The sequence below is a fragment of the Stigmatopora argus genome, unplaced genomic scaffold (assembly GCF_051989625.1).
Source record: "Stigmatopora argus isolate UIUO_Sarg unplaced genomic scaffold, RoL_Sarg_1.0 HiC_scaffold_28, whole genome shotgun sequence".
Classification (NCBI taxonomy): domain Eukaryota; kingdom Metazoa; phylum Chordata; class Actinopteri; order Syngnathiformes; family Syngnathidae; genus Stigmatopora; species Stigmatopora argus.
In genome coordinates this window covers 846,444-866,279 of record NW_027520042.1, presented here as the reverse complement: position 1 = coordinate 866,279, position 19,836 = coordinate 846,444, and positions in this window count along the sequence as shown.

The window sequence follows — 19,836 nt, the reverse complement described above, 5'->3', positions numbered from 1 at the left end:
TTACTTCACAACCACCCTGGAAGATTATTTTATACAAAATGGTCAATATACATCTACCCTCATATGAGACAAAATTTCTGGGTAAATGGACCAACCAGAACCACCCAAGACAAGTTCCAAGACAACCACTATTTTTGACGCAATTTACCCCAATTTGGGCACTTATTCTGGCCTAACATCACCCCAGAACCTCCCTGGAAGACTAATTTTACACAAAATTGTGAATTATACATCTACCCACAAATGAGACACAATTTCTGGGTAAATGGACCAACCAGAACCGCTCAGGACCAGTTCCAATACAAGCACTCGTTGTCATAAAAGTGCCCATATTTGGCACACTGATTGTGGCATAACTTTACTTCACAACCACCCTGGAAGATTATTTTATACAAAATGGTCAATATACGTCTACCCTCATATCAGACAAAATTTCAGGGTAAATGGACCAACCAGAACCACCCAGGACCAGTTACAATGCAACCATTATTTTTAACGAAATTTACCCCAATTTGGGCACTATTTCTGGCTTAACATCCCCCCAGAACCTCCCTGGAAGACTAATTTTACACAAAATGGTGAATTATACATCTACCCACAAAAGAGACACAATTTCTGGGTAAATGCACCAACCAGAACCACCCAGGACCAGTTCCAATACAAGCACTCGTTGTCATAAAAGTGCCCATATTAGGTACATTGATTGTGGCATAACTTTACTTCACAACCACCCTGGAAGATTATTTTATACAGAATTGTCAATATACATCACCCCTCATAGGAGACAAAATTTCAGGGTAAATGGACTAACCAGAACCACCCAGGACCAGTTACAATGCAACCACTCTTTTGAACGAAATTTACCCCATTTTGGGCACTTATTCTTGCCTAACATCCTCCCAGAACCTCCCTGGAAGATTATTTTATAGAAAATTGTCAATAAACATCTCCCCTCATATGATACAAAATTTCTGGGTAAATGGACAAACCAGAACCACCCAGGACCAGTTCCAATACAAGCACTCGTTGTCATAAAAGTGCCCATATTAGGCACACTGTTTGTGGCATAACTTTACTTCACAACCACCCTGGAAGATTATTTTATACAGAATGGTCAATATACGTCTACCCTCATATAAGACAAAATTTCAAGGTAAATGGACCAACCAGAACCACCCAAGACCAGTTCCAAGACAACCACTATTTTTGACGCAATTTACCCCAATTTGGGCACTTATTCTGGCCTAACATCACCCCAGAACCTCCCTGGAAGACTAATTTTACACAAAATTGTGAATTATACATCTACCCACAAATAAGACAACATTTCTGGGTAAATGGACCAACCAGAACCGCTCAGGACCAGTTCCAATACAAGCACTCGTTGTCATAAAAGTGCCCATATTAGGCACACTGATTGTGGCATAACTTTACTTCACAACCTCCCTGGAAAATTATTTTATACAAATTGGTCAATATACATCTACCCTCATATGAGACACAATTTCAGGGTAAATGGACCAACCAGAACCACCCAAGACCAGTTCCAAGACAACCACTATTTTTGACGAAATTTACCCCATTTTGGTCACTTATTCTGGCCTAACATCCCCCCAGAATCTCCCTGGAAGACTAATTTTATACAAAATTGTGAATTATACATCTACCCACAAATGAGACACAAGTCCCGGGTAAATGGACCAACCAGAACCACTCAGGACCAGTTCCAATACAAGCACTCGTTGTCATAAAAGTGCCCATATTAGGTACATTGATTGTGGCATAACTTTACTTCACAACCTCCCTGGAAAATTATTTTATACAAATTGGTCAATATACATCTACCCTCATATGAGACACAATTTCAGGGTAAATGGACCAACCAGAACCACCCAAGACCAGTTCCAAGACAACCACTATTTTTGACGAAATTTACCCCATTTTGGTCACTTATTCTGGCCTAACATCCCCCCAGAACATCCCTGGAAGTCTAATTTTATACAAAATGGTGAATTATACATCTACCCACAAATGAGACACAATTTCTGGGTAAATGGACCAACCAGAACCGCTCAGGACCAGTTCCAATACAAGCACTCGTTGTCATAAAAGTGCCCATATCAGGCACACTGATTGTGGCATAACTTTACTTCACAACCTCCCTGGAAGATTATTTTATACAAAATGGTCAATATACATCTACCCTCATATGAGACAAAATTTCTGGGTAAATGGACCAACCAGAACCACCCAAGACCAGTTCCAATGCAACCACTATTTTTAACGAAAATTACCCCTTTTTGGGCACTATTTCTTGCCTAACATCCCCCCAGAACATCCCTGGAAGTCTAATTTTATACAAAAATGTGAATTATACATCTACCCACAAATATGACACAAGTCCCGGGTAAATGGACCAACCAGAACCACTCAGGACCAGTTCCAATACAAGCACTCGTTGTCATAAAAGTGCCCATATCAGGCACACTGATTGTGGCATAACTTTACTTCACAACCTCCCTGGAAGATTATTTTATACCAAATGGTCAATATACATCTACCCACAAATGAGACACAATTTCAGGGTAAATGGACCAACCAGAACCACCCAGGACCAGTTCCAATGCAACCACTATTTTTAACGAAAATTACCCCTTTTTGGGAACTATTTCTTGCCTACCATCCCCCCAGAACATCCCTGGAAGTCTAATTTTATACAAAAATGTGAATTATACATCTACCCACAAATGAGACACAATTCCCGGGTAAATGGACCAACCAGAACCACTCAGGACCAGTTCCAATACAAGCACTCTTTTCAATAAGAGTGCCCATATTAGGCACACAGATTGTAGCATAACTTTACTTCACAACCACCCTGGAAGATTATTTTATACAAAATGGTCAATATACATCTACCCTCATATGAGACAAAATTTCTGGGTAAATGGACCAACCAGAACCACCCAAGACAAGTTCCAAGACAACCACTATTTTTGACGCAATTTACCCCAATTTGGGCACTTATTCTGGCCTAACATCACCCCAGAACCTCCCTGGAAGACTAATTTTACACAAAATGGTGAATGATACATCTACCCACAAATGAGGCACAATTTCTGGGTAAATGCACCAACCAGAACCACCCAGGACCAGTTCCAATGCAACCACTATTTTTAGTGAAAATTACCCCTTTTTGGGCACTATTTCTTGCCTAACATCCCCCCAGAACATCCCTGGAAGTCTAATTTTATACAAAAATGTGAATTATACATCTACCCACAAATATGACACAAGTCCCGGGTAAATGGACCAACCAGAACCACTCAGGACCAGTTCCAATACAAGCACTCGTTGTCATAAAAGTGCCCATATCAGGCACACTGATTGTGGCATAACTTTACTTCACAACCTCCCTGGAAGATTATTTTATACCAAATGGTCAATATACATCTACCCACATATGAGACACAATTTCAGGGTAAATGGACCAACCAGAACCACCCAGGACCAGTTCCAATGCAACCACTATTTTTAACGAAAATTACCCCTTTTTGGGAACTATTTCTTGCCTACCATCCCCCCAGAACATCCCTGGAAATCTAATTTTACACAAAATGGTGAATTATACATCTACCCACAAATGAGGCACATTTTCTGGGTAAATGCACCAACCAGAACCACCCAGGACCAGTTCCAATACAAGCACTCGTTGTCATAAAAGTGCCCATATTAGGTACATTGATTGTGGCATAACTTTACTTCACAACCACCCTGGAAGATTATTTTATACAGAATTGTCAATATACATCTACCCTCATATGAGACAAAATTTCTGGGTAAATGGACCAACCAGAACCACCCAAGACCAGTTCCAATGCAACCACTATTTTTAACGAAATTTACCCCACTTTGGGCACTTATTCTGGCCTAACATCCCTCCAGAACATCCCTGGAAGTCTAATTTTATACAAAAATGTGAATTATACATCTACCCACAAATATGACACAAGTCCCGGGTAAATGGACCAACAAGAACCACTCAGGACCAGTTCCAATACAAGCACTCGTTGTCATAAAAGTGCCCATATTAGGTACATTGATTGTGGCATAACTTTACTTCACATCCTCCCTGAAAGATTATTTTATACAAAACGGTCAATATACATCTTCCCTCATATGAGACACAATTTCAGGGTAAATGGACCAACCAGAACCACCCAAGACCAGTTCCGAGACAACCACTATTTTTAACGAAATTTACCCCAATTTGGGCACTATTTCTGGCTTAACATCCCCCCAGAACATCCCTGGAAGTCTAATTTTATACAAAAATGTGAATTATACATCTACCCACAAATGAGACACAATTCCCGGGTAAATGGACCAAACAGAACCACCCAGGACCAGTTACAATGCAACCACTCTTTTGAACGAAATTTACCCCATTTTGGGCACTATTTCTTGCCTAACATCCCCCCAGAACCTCCCTGGAAGACTAATTTTACACAAAATGGTGAATTATACATCTACCCACAAATGAGGCACAATTTCTGGGTAAATGCACCAACCAGAACCACCCAGGACCAGTTCCAATACAAGCACTCGTTGTCATAAAAGTGCCCATATTAGGTACATTGATTGTGGCATAACTTTACTTCACAACCACCCTGGAAGATTATTTTATACAGAATTGTCAATATACATCTCCCCTCATATGAGACAAAATTTCAGGGTAAATGGACCAACCAGAACCACCCAGGACCAGTTAAAATGCAACCACTCTTTTTAACGAAATTTACCCCATTTTGGGCACTTATTCTTGCCTAACATCCCCCCAGAACCTCCCTGGAAGATTATTTTATAGAAAATGGTCAATAAACATCTACCCTCATATGATACAAAATTTCTGGGTAAATGGACCAACCAGAACCACCCAGGACCAGTTCCAATACAAGCACTCGTTGTCATAAAAGTGCCCATATTAGGCACACTGTTTGTGGCATAACTTTACTTCACAACCACCCTGGAAGATTATTTTATACAGAATGGTCAATATACGTCTACCCTCATATAAGACAAAATTTCAAGGTAAATGGACCAACCAGAACCACCCAAGACCAGTTCCAAGACAACCACTATTTTTGATGCAATTTACCCCAATTTGGGCACTTATTCTGGCCTAACATCACCCCAGAACCTCCCTGGAAGACTAATTTTACACATAATTGTGAATTATACATCTACCCACAAATGACACACAATTTCTGGGTAAATGGACAAACCAGAACCGCTCAGGACCAGTTCCAATACAAGCACTCGTTGTCATAAAAGTGCCCATATTAGGCACACTGATTGTGGCATAACTTTACTTCACAACCACCCTGGAAGATTATTTTATAAAAAAATGGTCAATATACGTCTACCCTCATATGAGACAAAATTTCAGGGTAAATGGACCAACCAGAACCATCCAGGACCAGTTCCAATGCAACCACTATTTTTGACGCAATTTACCCCAATTTGGGCACTATTTATTGCCTAACATCCCCCCAGAATCTCCCTGGAAGACTAATTTTATACAAAATTGTGAATTATACATCTACCCACAAATGAGACACAAGTCCCGGGTAAATGGACCAACCAGAACCACTCAGGACCAGTTCCAATACAAGCACTCGTTGTCATAAAAGTGCCCATATTAGGTACATTGATTGTGGCATAACTTTACTTCACAACCTCCCTGGAAAATTATTTTATACAAATTGGTCAATATACATCTACCCTCATATGAGACACAATTTCAGGGTAAATGGACCAACCAGAACCACCCAAGACCAGTTCCAAGACAACCACTATTTTTGACGAAATTTACCCCATTTTGGTCATTTATTCTGGCCTAACATCCCCCCAGAACATCCCTGGAAGTCTAATTTTATACAAAATGGTGAATTATACATCTACCCACAAATGAGACACAATTTCTGGGTAAATGGACCAACCAGAACCGCTCAGGACCAGTTCCAATACAAGCACTCGTTGTCATAAAAGTGCCCATATCAGGCACACTGATTGTGGCATAACTTTACTTCACAACCTCCCTGGAAGATTATTTTATACAAAATGGTCAATATACATCTACCCTCATATGAGACAAAATTTCTGGGTAAATGGACCAACCAGAACCACCCAAGACCAGTTCCAATGCAACCACTATTTTTAACGAAATTTACCCCATTTTGGGCACTTATTCCGGCCTAACATCCCTCCAGAACATCCCTGGAAGTCTAATTTTATACAAAAATGTGAATTATACATCTACCCATAAATGAGACACAATTCCCGGGTAAATGGACCAACCAGAACCACCCAGGACCACTTCCAATACAAGCACTCGTTGTCATAAAAGTGCCCATACTAGGTACATTGATTGTGGCATAACTTTACTTCACAACATCCTTGGAAGATTATTTTATACAAAATGGTCAATATACATCTACCCACATATGAGACACAATTTCAGGGTAAATGGACCAACCAGAACCACCCAGGACCAGTTCCAATGCAACCACTATTTTGAACAAAAATTACCACTTTTTGGGCACTTTTTCTTGCCTAACATCCCCCCAGAACCTCCCTGGAAGATTATTTTATAGAAAATGGTCAATAAACATCTACCCTCATATGATACAAAATTTCTGGGTAAATGGACCAACCAGAACCACCCAGGACCAGTTCCAATACAAGCACTCGTTGTCATAAAAGTGCCCATATTAGGCACACAGATTGTAGCATAACTTTACTTCACAACCACCCTGGAAGATTATTTTATACAAAATGGTCAATATACATCTACCCTCATATGAGACAAAATTTCTGGGTAAATGGACCAACCAGAACCACCCAAGACAAGTTCCAAGACAACCACTATTTTTGACGCAATTTACCCCAATTTGGGCACTTATTCTGGCCTAACATCACCCCAGAACCTCCCTGGAAGACTAATTTTACACAAAATTGTGAATTATACATCTACCCACAAATGAGACACAATTTCTGGGTAAATGGACCAACCAGAACCGCTCAGGACCAGTTCCAATACAAGCACTCGTTGTCATAAAAGTGCCCATATTTGGCACACTGATTGTGGCATAACTTTACTTCACAACCACCCTGGAAGATTATTTTATACAAAATGGTCAATATACGTCTACCCTCATATCAGACAAAATTTCAGGGTAAATGGACCAACCAGAACCACCCAGGACCAGTTACAATGCAACCATTATTTTTAACGAAATTTACCCCAATTTGGGCACTATTTCTGGCTTAACATCCCCCCAGAACCTCCCTGGAAGACTAATTTTACACAAAATGGTGAATTATACATCTACCCACAAAAGAGACACAATTTCTGGGTAAATGCACCAACCAGAACCACCCAGGACCAGTTCCAATACAAGCACTCGTTGTCATAAAAGTGCCCATATTAGGTACATTGATTGTGGCATAACTTTACTTCACAACCACCCTGGAAGATTATTTTATACAGAATTGTCAATATACATCACCCCTCATAGGAGACAAAATTTCAGGGTAAATGGACTAACCAGAACCACCCAGGACCAGTTACAATGCAACCACTCTTTTGAACGAAATTTACCCCATTTTGGGCACTTATTCTTGCCTAACATCCTCCCAGAACCTCCCTGGAAGATTATTTTATAGAAAATTGTCAATAAACATCTCCCCTCATATGATACAAAATTTCTGGGTAAATGGACAAACCAGAACCACCCAGGACCAGTTCCAATACAAGCACTCGTTGTCATAAAAGTGCCCATATTAGGCACACTGTTTGTGGCATAACTTTACTTCACAACCACCCTGGAAGATTATTTTATACAGAATGGTCAATATACGTCTACCCTCATATAAGACAAAATTTCAAGGTAAATGGACCAACCAGAACCACCCAAGACCAGTTCCAAGACAACCACTATTTTTGACGCAATTTACCCCAATTTGGGCACTTATTCTGGCCTAACATCACCCCAGAACCTCCCTGGAAGACTAATTTTACACAAAATTGTGAATTATACATCTACCCACAAATAAGACAACATTTCTGGGTAAATGGACCAACCAGAACCGCTCAGGACCAGTTCCAATACAAGCACTCGTTGTCATAAAAGTGCCCATATTAGGCACACTGATTGTGGCATAACTTTACTTCACAACCTCCCTGGAAAATTATTTTATACAAATTGGTCAATATACATCTACCCTCATATGAGACACAATTTCAGGGTAAATGGACCAACCAGAACCACCCAAGACCAGTTCCAAGACAACCACTATTTTTGACGAAATTTACCCCATTTTGGTCACTTATTCTGGCCTAACATCCCCCCAGAATCTCCCTGGAAGACTAATTTTATACAAAATTGTGAATTATACATCTACCCACAAATGAGACACAAGTCCCGGGTAAATGGACCAACCAGAACCACTCAGGACCAGTTCCAATACAAGCACTCGTTGTCATAAAAGTGCCCATATTAGGTACATTGATTGTGGCATAACTTTACTTCACAACCTCCCTGGAAAATTATTTTATACAAATTGGTCAATATACATCTACCCTCATATGAGACACAATTTCAGGGTAAATGGACCAACCAGAACCACCCAAGACCAGTTCCAAGACAACCACTATTTTTGACGAAATTTACCCCATTTTGGTCACTTATTCTGGCCTAACATCCCCCCAGAACATCCCTGGAAGTCTAATTTTATACAAAATGGTGAATTATACATCTACCCACAAATGAGACACAATTTCTGGGTAAATGGACCAACCAGAACCGCTCAGGACCAGTTCCAATACAAGCACTCGTTGTCATAAAAGTGCCCATATCAGGCACACTGATTGTGGCATAACTTTACTTCACAACCTCCCTGGAAGATTATTTTATACAAAATGGTCAATATACATCTACCCTCATATGAGACAAAATTTCTGGGTAAATGGACCAACCAGAACCACCCAAGACCAGTTCCAATGCAACCACTATTTTTAACGAAAATTACCCCTTTTTGGGCACTATTTCTTGCCTAACATCCCCCCAGAACATCCCTGGAAGTCTAATTTTATACAAAAATGTGAATTATACATCTACCCACAAATATGACACAAGTCCCGGGTAAATGGACCAACCAGAACCACTCAGGACCAGTTCCAATACAAGCACTCGTTGTCATAAAAGTGCCCATATCAGGCACACTGATTGTGGCATAACTTTACTTCACAACCTCCCTGGAAGATTATTTTATACCAAATGGTCAATATACATCTACCCACAAATGAGACACAATTTCAGGGTAAATGGACCAACCAGAACCACCCAGGACCAGTTCCAATGCAACCACTATTTTTAACGAAAATTACCCCTTTTTGGGAACTATTTCTTGCCTACCATCCCCCCAGAACATCCCTGGAAGTCTAATTTTATACAAAAATGTGAATTATACATCTACCCACAAATGAGACACAATTCCCGGGTAAATGGACCAACCAGAACCACTCAGGACCAGTTCCAATACAAGCACTCTTTTCAATAAGAGTGCCCATATTAGGCACACAGATTGTAGCATAACTTTACTTCACAACCACCCTGGAAGATTATTTTATACAAAATGGTCAATATACATCTACCCTCATACGAGACAAAATTTCTGGGTAAATGGACCAACCAGAACCACCCAAGACAAGTTCCAAGACAACCACTATTTTTGACGCAATTTACCCCAATTTGGGCACTTATTCTGGCCTAACATCACCCCAGAACCTCCCTGGAAGACTAATTTTACACAAAATGGTGAATTATACATCTACCCACAAATGAGGCACAATTTCTGGGTAAATGCACCAACCAGAACCACCCAGGACCAGTTCCAATGCAACCACTATTTTTAGTGAAAATTACCCCTTTTTGGGCACTATTTCTTGCCTAACATCCCCCCAGAACATCCCTGGAAGTCTAATTTTATACAAAAATGTGAATTATACATCTACCCACAAATATGACACAAGTCCCGGGTAAATGGACCAACCAGAACCACTCAGGACCAGTTCCAATACAAGCACTCGTTGTCATAAAAGTGCCCATATCAGGCACACTGATTGTGGCATAACTTTACTTCACAACCTCCCTGGAAGATTATTTTATACCAAATGGTCAATATACATCTACCCACATATGAGACACAATTTCAGGGTAAATGGACCAACCAGAACCACCCAGGACCAGTTCCAATGCAACCACTATTTTTAACGAAAATTACCCCTTTTTGGGAACTATTTCTTGCCTACCATCCCCCCAGAACATCCCTGGAAGTCTAATTTTACACAAAATGGTGAATTATACATCTACCCACAAATGAGGCACATTTTCTGGGTAAATGCACCAACCAGAACCACCCAGGACCAGTTCCAATACAAGCACTCGTTGTCATAAAAGTGCCCATATTAGGTACATTGATTGTGGCATAACTTTACTTCACAACCACCCTGGAAGATTATTTTATACAGAATTGTCAATATACATCTACCCTCATATGAGACAAAATTTCTGGGTAAATGGACCAACCAGAACCACCCAAGACCAGTTCCAATGCAACCACTATTTTTAACGAAATTTACCCCACTTTGGGCACTTATTCTGGCCTAACATCCCTCCAGAACATCCCTGGAAGTCTAATTTTATACAAAAATGTGAATTATACATCTACCCACAAATATGACACAAGTCCCGGGTAAATGGACCAACAAGAACCACTCAGGACCAGTTCCAATACAAGCACTCGTTGTCATAAAAGTGCCCATATTAGGTACATTGATTGTGGCATAACTTTACTTCACATCCTCCCTGAAAGATTATTTTATACAAAACGGTCAATATACATCTTCCCTCATATGAGACACAATTTCAGGGTAAATGGACCAACCAGAACCACCCAAGACCAGTTCCGAGACAACCACTATTTTTAACGAAATTTACCCCAATTTGGGCACTATTTCTGGCTTAACATCCCCCCAGAACATCCCTGGAAGTCTAATTTTATACAAAAATGTGAATTATACATCTACCCACAAATGAGACACAATTCCCGGGTAAATGGACCAAACAGAACCACCCAGGACCAGTTACAATGCAACCACTCTTTTGAACGAAATTTACCCCATTTTGGGCACTATTTCTTGCCTAACATCCCCCCAGAACCTCCCTGGAAGACTAATTTTACACAAAATGGTGAATTATACATCTACCCACAAATGAGGCACAATTTCTGGGTAAATGCACCAACCAGAACCACCCAGGACCAGTTCCAATACAAGCACTCGTTGTCATAAAAGTGCCCATATTAGGTACATTGATTGTGGCATAACTTTACTTCACAACCACCCTGGAAGATTATTTTATACAGAATTGTCAATATACATCTCCCCTCATATGAGACAAAATTTCAGGGTAAATGGACCAACCAGAACCACCCAGGACCAGTTAAAATGCAACCACTCTTTTTAACGAAATTTACCCCATTTTGGGCACTTATTCTTGCCTAACATCCCCCCAGAACCTCCCTGGAAGATTATTTTATAGAAAATGGTCAATAAACATCTACCCTCATATGATACAAAATTTCTGGGTAAATGGACCAACCAGAACCACCCAGGACCAGTTCCAATACAAGCACTCGTTGTCATAAAAGTGCCCATATTAGGCACACTGTTTGTGGCATAACTTTACTTCACAACCACCCTGGAAGATTATTTTATACAGAATGGTCAATATACGTCTACCCTCATATAAGACAAAATTTCAAGGTAAATGGACCAACCAGAACCACCCAAGACCAGTTCCAAGACAACCACTATTTTTGATGCAATTTACCCCAATTTGGGCACTTATTCTGGCCTAACATCACCCCAGAACCTCCCTGGAAGACTAATTTTACACATAATTGTGAATTATACATCTACCCACAAATGACACACAATTTCTGGGTAAATGGACAAACCAGAACCGCTCAGGACCAGTTCCAATACAAGCACTCGTTGTCATAAAAGTGCCCATATTAGGCACACTGATTGTGGCATAACTTTACTTCACAACCACCCTGGAAGATTATTTTATAAAAAAATGGTCAATATACGTCTACCCTCATATGAGACAAAATTTCAGGGTAAATGGACCAACCAGAACCATCCAGGACCAGTTCCAATGCAACCACTATTTTTGACGCAATTTACCCCAATTTGGGCACTATTTATTGCCTAACATCCCCCCAGAATCTCCCTGGAAGACTAATTTTATACAAAATTGTGAATTATACATCTACCCACAAATGAGACACAAGTCCCGGGTAAATGGACCAACCAGAACCACTCAGGACCAGTTCCAATACAAGCACTCGTTGTCATAAAAGTGCCCATATTAGGTACATTGATTGTGGCATAACTTTACTTCACAACCTCCCTGGAAAATTATTTTATACAAATTGGTCAATATACATCTACCCTCATATGAGACACAATTTCAGGGTAAATGGACCAACCAGAACCACCCAAGACCAGTTCCAAGACAACCACTATTTTTGACGAAATTTACCCCATTTTGGTCATTTATTCTGGCCTAACATCCCCCCAGAACATCCCTGGAAGTCTAATTTTATACAAAAATGTGAATTATACATCTCCCCTCATATGAGACACAATTTCAGGGTAAATGGACCAACCAGAACCACTCAGGACCAGTTCCAACACAAGCACTCGTTGTTATAAAAGTGCCCATATTAGGCACATTGATTGTGGCATAACTTTACTTCACAGCATCCCTGGAAGATTATTTTATACAAAATGGTCAATATACATCTACCCTCATATGAGACAAAATTTCTGGGTAAATGGACCAACCAGAACCACCCAAGACCAGTTCCAATGCAACCACTATTTTTAACGAAATTTACCCCATTTTGGGCACTTATTCCGGCCTAACATCCCTCCAGAACATCCCTGGAAGTCTAATTTTATACAAAAATGTGAATTATACATCTACCCATAAATGAGACACAATTCCCGGGTAAATGGACCAACCAGAACCACCCAGGACCACTTCCAATACAAGCACTCGTTGTCATAAAAGTGCCCATACTAGGTACATTGATTGTGGCATAACTTTACTTCACAACATCCTTGGAAGATTATTTTATACAAAATGGTCAATATACATCTACCCACATATGAGACACAATTTCAGGGTAAATGGACCAACCAGAACCACCCAGGACCAGTTCCAATGCAACCACTATTTTGAACAAAAATTACCACTTTTTGGGCACTTTTTCTTGCCTAACATCCCCCCAGAACCTCCCTGGAAGATTATTTTATAGAAAATGGTCAATAAACATCTACCCTCATATGATACAAAATTTCTGGGTAAATGGACCAACCAGAACCACCCAGGACCAGTTCCAATACAAGCACTCGTTGTCATAAAAGTGCCCATATTAGGCACACAGATTGTAGCATAACTTTACTTCACAACCACCCTGGAAGATTATTTTATACAAAATGGTCAATATACATCTACCCTCATATGAGACAAAATTTCTGGGTGAATGGACCAACCAGAACCACCCAAGACAAGTTCCAAGACAACCACTATTTTTGACGCAATTTACCCCAATTTGGGCACTTATTCTGGCCTAACATCACCCCAGAACCTCCCTGGAAGACTAATTTTACACAAAATTGTGAATTATACATCTACCCACAAATGAGACACAATTTCTGGGTAAATGGACCAACCAGAACCGCTCAGGACCAGTTCCAATACAAGCACTCGTTGTCATAAAAGTGCCCATATTTGGCACACTGATTGTGGCATAACTTTACTTCACAACCACCCTGGAAGATTATTTTATACAAAATGGTCAATATACGTCTACCCTCATATCAGACAAAATTTCAGGGTAAATGGACCAACCAGAACCACCCAGGACCAGTTACAATGCAACCATTATTTTTAACGAAATTTACCCCAATTTGGGCACTATTTCTGGCTTAACATCCCCCCAGAACCTCCCTGGAAGACTAATTTTACACAAAATGGTGAATTATACATCTACCCACAAAAGAGACACAATTTCTGGGTAAATGCACCAACCAGAACCACCCAGGACCAGTTCCAATACAAGCACTCGTTGTCATAAAAGTGCCCATATTAGGTACATTGATTGTGGCATAACTTTACTTCACAACCACCCTGGAAGATTATTTTATACAGAATTGTCAATATACATCACCCCTCATAGGAGACAAAATTTCAGGGTAAATGGACTAACCAGAACCACCCAGGACCAGTTACAATGCAACCACTCTTTTGAACGAAATTTACCCCATTTTGGGCACTTATTCTTGCCTAACATCCTCCCAGAACCTCCCTGGAAGATTATTTTATAGAAAATTGTCAATAAACATCTCCCCTCATATGATACAAAATTTCTGGGTAAATGGACAAACCAGAACCACCCAGGACCAGTTCCAATACAAGCACTCGTTGTCATAAAAGTGCCCATATTAGGCACACTGTTTGTGGCATAACTTTACTTCACAACCACCCTGGAAGATTATTTTATACAGAATGGTCAATATACGTCTACCCTCATATAAGACAAAATTTCAAGGTAAATGGACCAACCAGAACCACCCAAGACCAGTTCCAAGACAACCACTATTTTTGACGCAATTTACCCCAATTTGGGCACTTATTCTGGCCTAACATCACCCCAGAACCTCCCTGGAAGACTAATTTTACACAAAATTGTGAATTATACATCTACCCACAAATAAGACAACATTTCTGGGTAAATTGACCAACCAGAACCGCTCAGGACCAGTTCCAATACAAGCACTCGTTGTCATAAAAGTGCCCATATTAGGCACACTGATTGTGGCATAACTTTACTTCACAACCACCCTGGAAGATTATTTTATACAAAATGGTCAATATACGTCTACCCTCATATGAGACAAAATTTCAGGGTAAATGAACCAACCAGAACCATCCAGGACCAGTTAAAATGCAACCACTATTTTTGACGCAATTTATCCCAATTTGGGCACTATTTCTTGCCTAACATCCCCCCAGAACATCCCTGGAAGTCTAATTTTATACAAAAATGTGAATTATACATCTACCCACAAATGAGACACAATTCCCGGGTAAATGGACCAACCAGAACCACCCAGGACCACTTCCAATACAAGCACTCGTTGTCATAAAAGTGCCCATATTAGGTACATTGATTGTGGCATAACTTTACTTCACAACATCCTTGGAAGATTATTTTATACAAAATGGTCAATATACATCTACCCACATATGAGACACAATTTCAGGGTAAATGGACCAACCAGAACCACCCAGGACCAGTTCCAAGACAACCACTATTTTTGACGCAATTTACCCCAATTTGGGCACTTATTCTTGCCTAACATCCACCCAGAACCTCCCTGGAATATTATTTTATAGAAAATGGTCAATATACATCTCCCCTCATATGAGACACAATTTCAGGGTAAATGGACCAACCAGAACCACCCAGGACCAGTTCCAATGCAACCACTATTTTTAGTGAAAATTACCCCTTTTTGGGCACTATTTCTTGCCTAACACCCCCCCAGAACATCCCTGGAAGTCTAATTTTATACAAAAATGTGAATTATACATCTACCCACAAATATGACACAAGTCCCGGGTAAATGGACCAACCAGAACCACTCAGGACCAGTTCCAATACAAGCACTCGTTGTCATAAAAGTGCCCATATCAGGCACACTGATTGTGGCATAACTTTACTTCACAACCTCCCTGGAAGATTATTTTATACCAAATGGTCAATATACATCTACCCACATATGAGACACAATTTCAGGGTAAATGGACCAACCAGAACCACCCAGGACCAGTTCCATGGCAACCACTATTTTTAACGAAAATTACCCCTTTTTGGGAACTATTTCTTGCCTACCATCCCCCCAGAACATCCCTGGAAGTCTAATTTTATACAAAAATGTGAATTATACATCTACCCACAAATGAGACACAAATCCCGGGTAAATTGACCAACCAGAACCACTCAGGACCAGTTCCAATACAAGCACTCTTTTCAATAAGAGTGCCCATATTAGGCACACAGATTGTAGCATAACTTTACTTCACAACCACCCTGGAAGATTATTTTATACAAAATGGTCAATATACATCTACCCTCATATGAGACAAAATTTCTGGGTAAATGGACCAACCAGAACCACCCAAGACAAGTTCCAAGACAACCACTAATTTTGACGCAATTTACCCCAATTTGGGCACTTATTCTGGCCTAACATCACCCCAGAACCTCCCTGGAAGACTAATTTTACACAAAATGGTGAATTATACATCTACCCACAAATGAGGCACACTTTCTGGGTAAATGCACCAACCAGAACCGCTCAGGACCAGTTCCAATACAAGCACTCGTTGTCATAAAAGTGCCCATATTAGGCACACTGATTGTGGCATAACTTTACTTCACAACGACCCTGGAAGATTATTTTATACAAAATGGTCAATATACGTCTACGCTCATATGAGACACAATTTCAGGGTAAATGGACCAACCAGAACCACCCAGGACCAGTTCCAACACAACCACTCTTTTTAACGAAAATTACCCCATTTTGGGCACTATTTCTGGCCTAACATCCCCCCAGAACCTCCCTGGAAGACTAATTTTATACAAAAATGTGAATTATACATCTACCCACAAATGAGACACAATTCCCGGGTAAATGGACCAACCAGAACCACCCAGGACCACTTCCAATACAAGCACTCGTTGTCATAAAAGTGCCCATATTAGGTACATTGATTGTGGCATAACTTTACTTCACAAAATCCTTGGAAGACTATTTTATACAAAATGGTCAATATACATCTACCCACATATGAGACACAATTTCAGGGTAAATGGACCAACCAGAACCACCCAGGACCAGTTCCAATGCAACCACTATTTTTAGTGAAAATTACCCCTTTTTGGGCACTATTTCTTGCCTAACATCCCCCCAGAACATCCCTGGAAGTCTAATTTTATACAAAAATGTGAATTATACATCTACCCACAAATATGACACAAGTCCCGGGTAAATGGACCAACCAGAACCACTCAGGACCAGTTCCAATACAAGCACTCGTTGTCATAAAAGTGCCCATATCAGGCACACTGATTGTGGCATAACTTTACTTCACAACCTCCCTGGAAGATTATTTTATACCAAATGGTCAATATACATCTACCCACATATGAGACACAATTTCAGGGTAAATGGACCAACCAGAACCACCCAGGACCAGTTCCAATGCAACCACTATTTTTAACGAAAATTACCCCTTTTTGGGAACTATTTCTTGCCTACCATCCCCCCAGAACATCCCTGGAAGTCTAATTTTATACAAAAATGTGAATTATACATCTACCCACAAATGAGACACAATTCCCGGGTAAATGGACCAACCAGAACCACTCAGGACCAGTTCCAATACAAGCACTCTTTTCAATAAGAGTGCCCATATTAGGCACACAGATTGTAGCATAACTTTACTTCACAACCACCCTGGAAGATTATTTTATACAAAATGGTCAATATACATCTACCCTCATATGAGACAAAATTTCTGGGTAAATGGACCAACCAGAACTACCCAAGACAAGTTCCAAGACAACCACTATTTTTGACGCAATTTACCCCAATTTGGGCACTTATTCTGGCCTAACATCACCCCAGAACCTCCCTGGAAGACTAATTTTACACAAAATGGTGAATTATACATCTACCCACAAATGAGGCACAATTTCTGGGTAAATGCACCAACCAGAACCGCTCAGGATCAGTTCCAATACAAGCACTCGTTGTCATAAAAGTGCCCATATTAGGCACACTGATTGTGGCATAACTTTACTTCACAACGACCCTGGAAGATTATTTTATACAAAATGGTCAATATACGTCTACCCTCATATGAGACACAATTTCAGGGTAAATGGACCAACCAGAACCACCCAGGACCAGTTCCAACACAACCACTCTTTTTAACGAAAATTACCCCATTTTGGGCACTATTTCTGGCCTAACATCCCCCCAGAACCTCCCTGGAAGACTAATTTTATACAAAAATGTGAATTATACATCTACCCACAAATGAGACACAATTCCCGGGTAAATGGACCAACCAGAACCACCCAGGACCACTTCCAATACAAGCACTCGTTGTCATAAAAGTGCCCATATTAGGTACATTGATTGTGGCATAACTTTACTTCACAACATCCTTGGAAGATTATTTTATACAAAATGGTCAATATACATCTACCCACATATGAGACACAATTTCAGGGTAAATGGACCAACCAGAACCACCCAGGACCAGTTCCAATGCAACCACTATTTTTAGTGAAAATTACCCCTTTTTGGGCACTATTTCTTGCCTAACATCCCCCCAGAACATCCCTGGAAGTCTAATTTTATAAAAAAGGGGAATTATACATCTACCCACAAATATGACACAAGTCCCGGGTAAATGGACCAACCAGAACCACTCAGGACCAGTTCCAATACAAGCACTCCTTGTCATAAAAGTGCCCATATCAGGCACACTGATTGTGGCATAACTTTACTTCACAACCTCCCTGGAAGATTATTTTATACCAAATGGTCAATATACATCTACCCACATATGAGACACAATTTCAGGGTAAATGGACCAACCAGAACCACCCAGGACCAGTTCCAATGCAACCACTATTTTTAACGAAAATTACCCCTTTTTGGGAACTATTTCTTGCCTACCATCCCCCCAGAACATCCCTGGAAGTCTAATTTTACACAAAATGGTGAATTATACATCTACCCACAAATGAGGCACAATTTCTGGGTAAATGCACCAACCAGAACCACCCAGGACCAGTTCCAATACAAGCACTCGTTGTCATAAAAGTGCCCATATTAGGTACATTGATTGTGGCATAACTTTACTTCACAACCACCCTGGAAGATTATTTTATACAGAATTGTCAATATACATCTCCCCCCATATGAGACAAAATTTCAGGGTAAATGGACCAACCAGAACCACCCAGGACCAGTTACAATGCAACCACTCTTTTTAACGAAATTTACCCCATTTTGGGCACTTATTCTTGCCTAACATCCCCCCAGAACCTCCCTGGAAGATTATTTTATGGAAAATGGTCAATAAACATCTACCCTCATATGATACAAAATTTCTGGGTAAATGGACCAACCAGAACCACCCAGGACCAGTTCCAATACAAGCACTCGTTGTCATAAAAGTGCCCATATTAGGCACACTGTTTGTGGCATAACTTTACTTCACAACCACCCTGGAAGATTATTTTATACAGAATGGTCAATATACGTCTACCCTCATATAAGACAAAATTTCAAGGTAAATGGACCAACCAGAACCACCCAAGACCAGTTCCAATGCAACCACTATTTTTGACGCAATTTACCCCAATTTGGGCACTATTTATTGCCTAACATCCCCCCAGAATCTCCCTGGAAGACTAATTTTATACAAAATTGTGAATTATACATCTACCCACAAATGAGACACAAGTCCCGGGTAAATGGACCAACCAGAACCACTCAGGACCAGTTCCAATACAAGCACTCGTTGTCATAAAAGTGCCCATATTAGG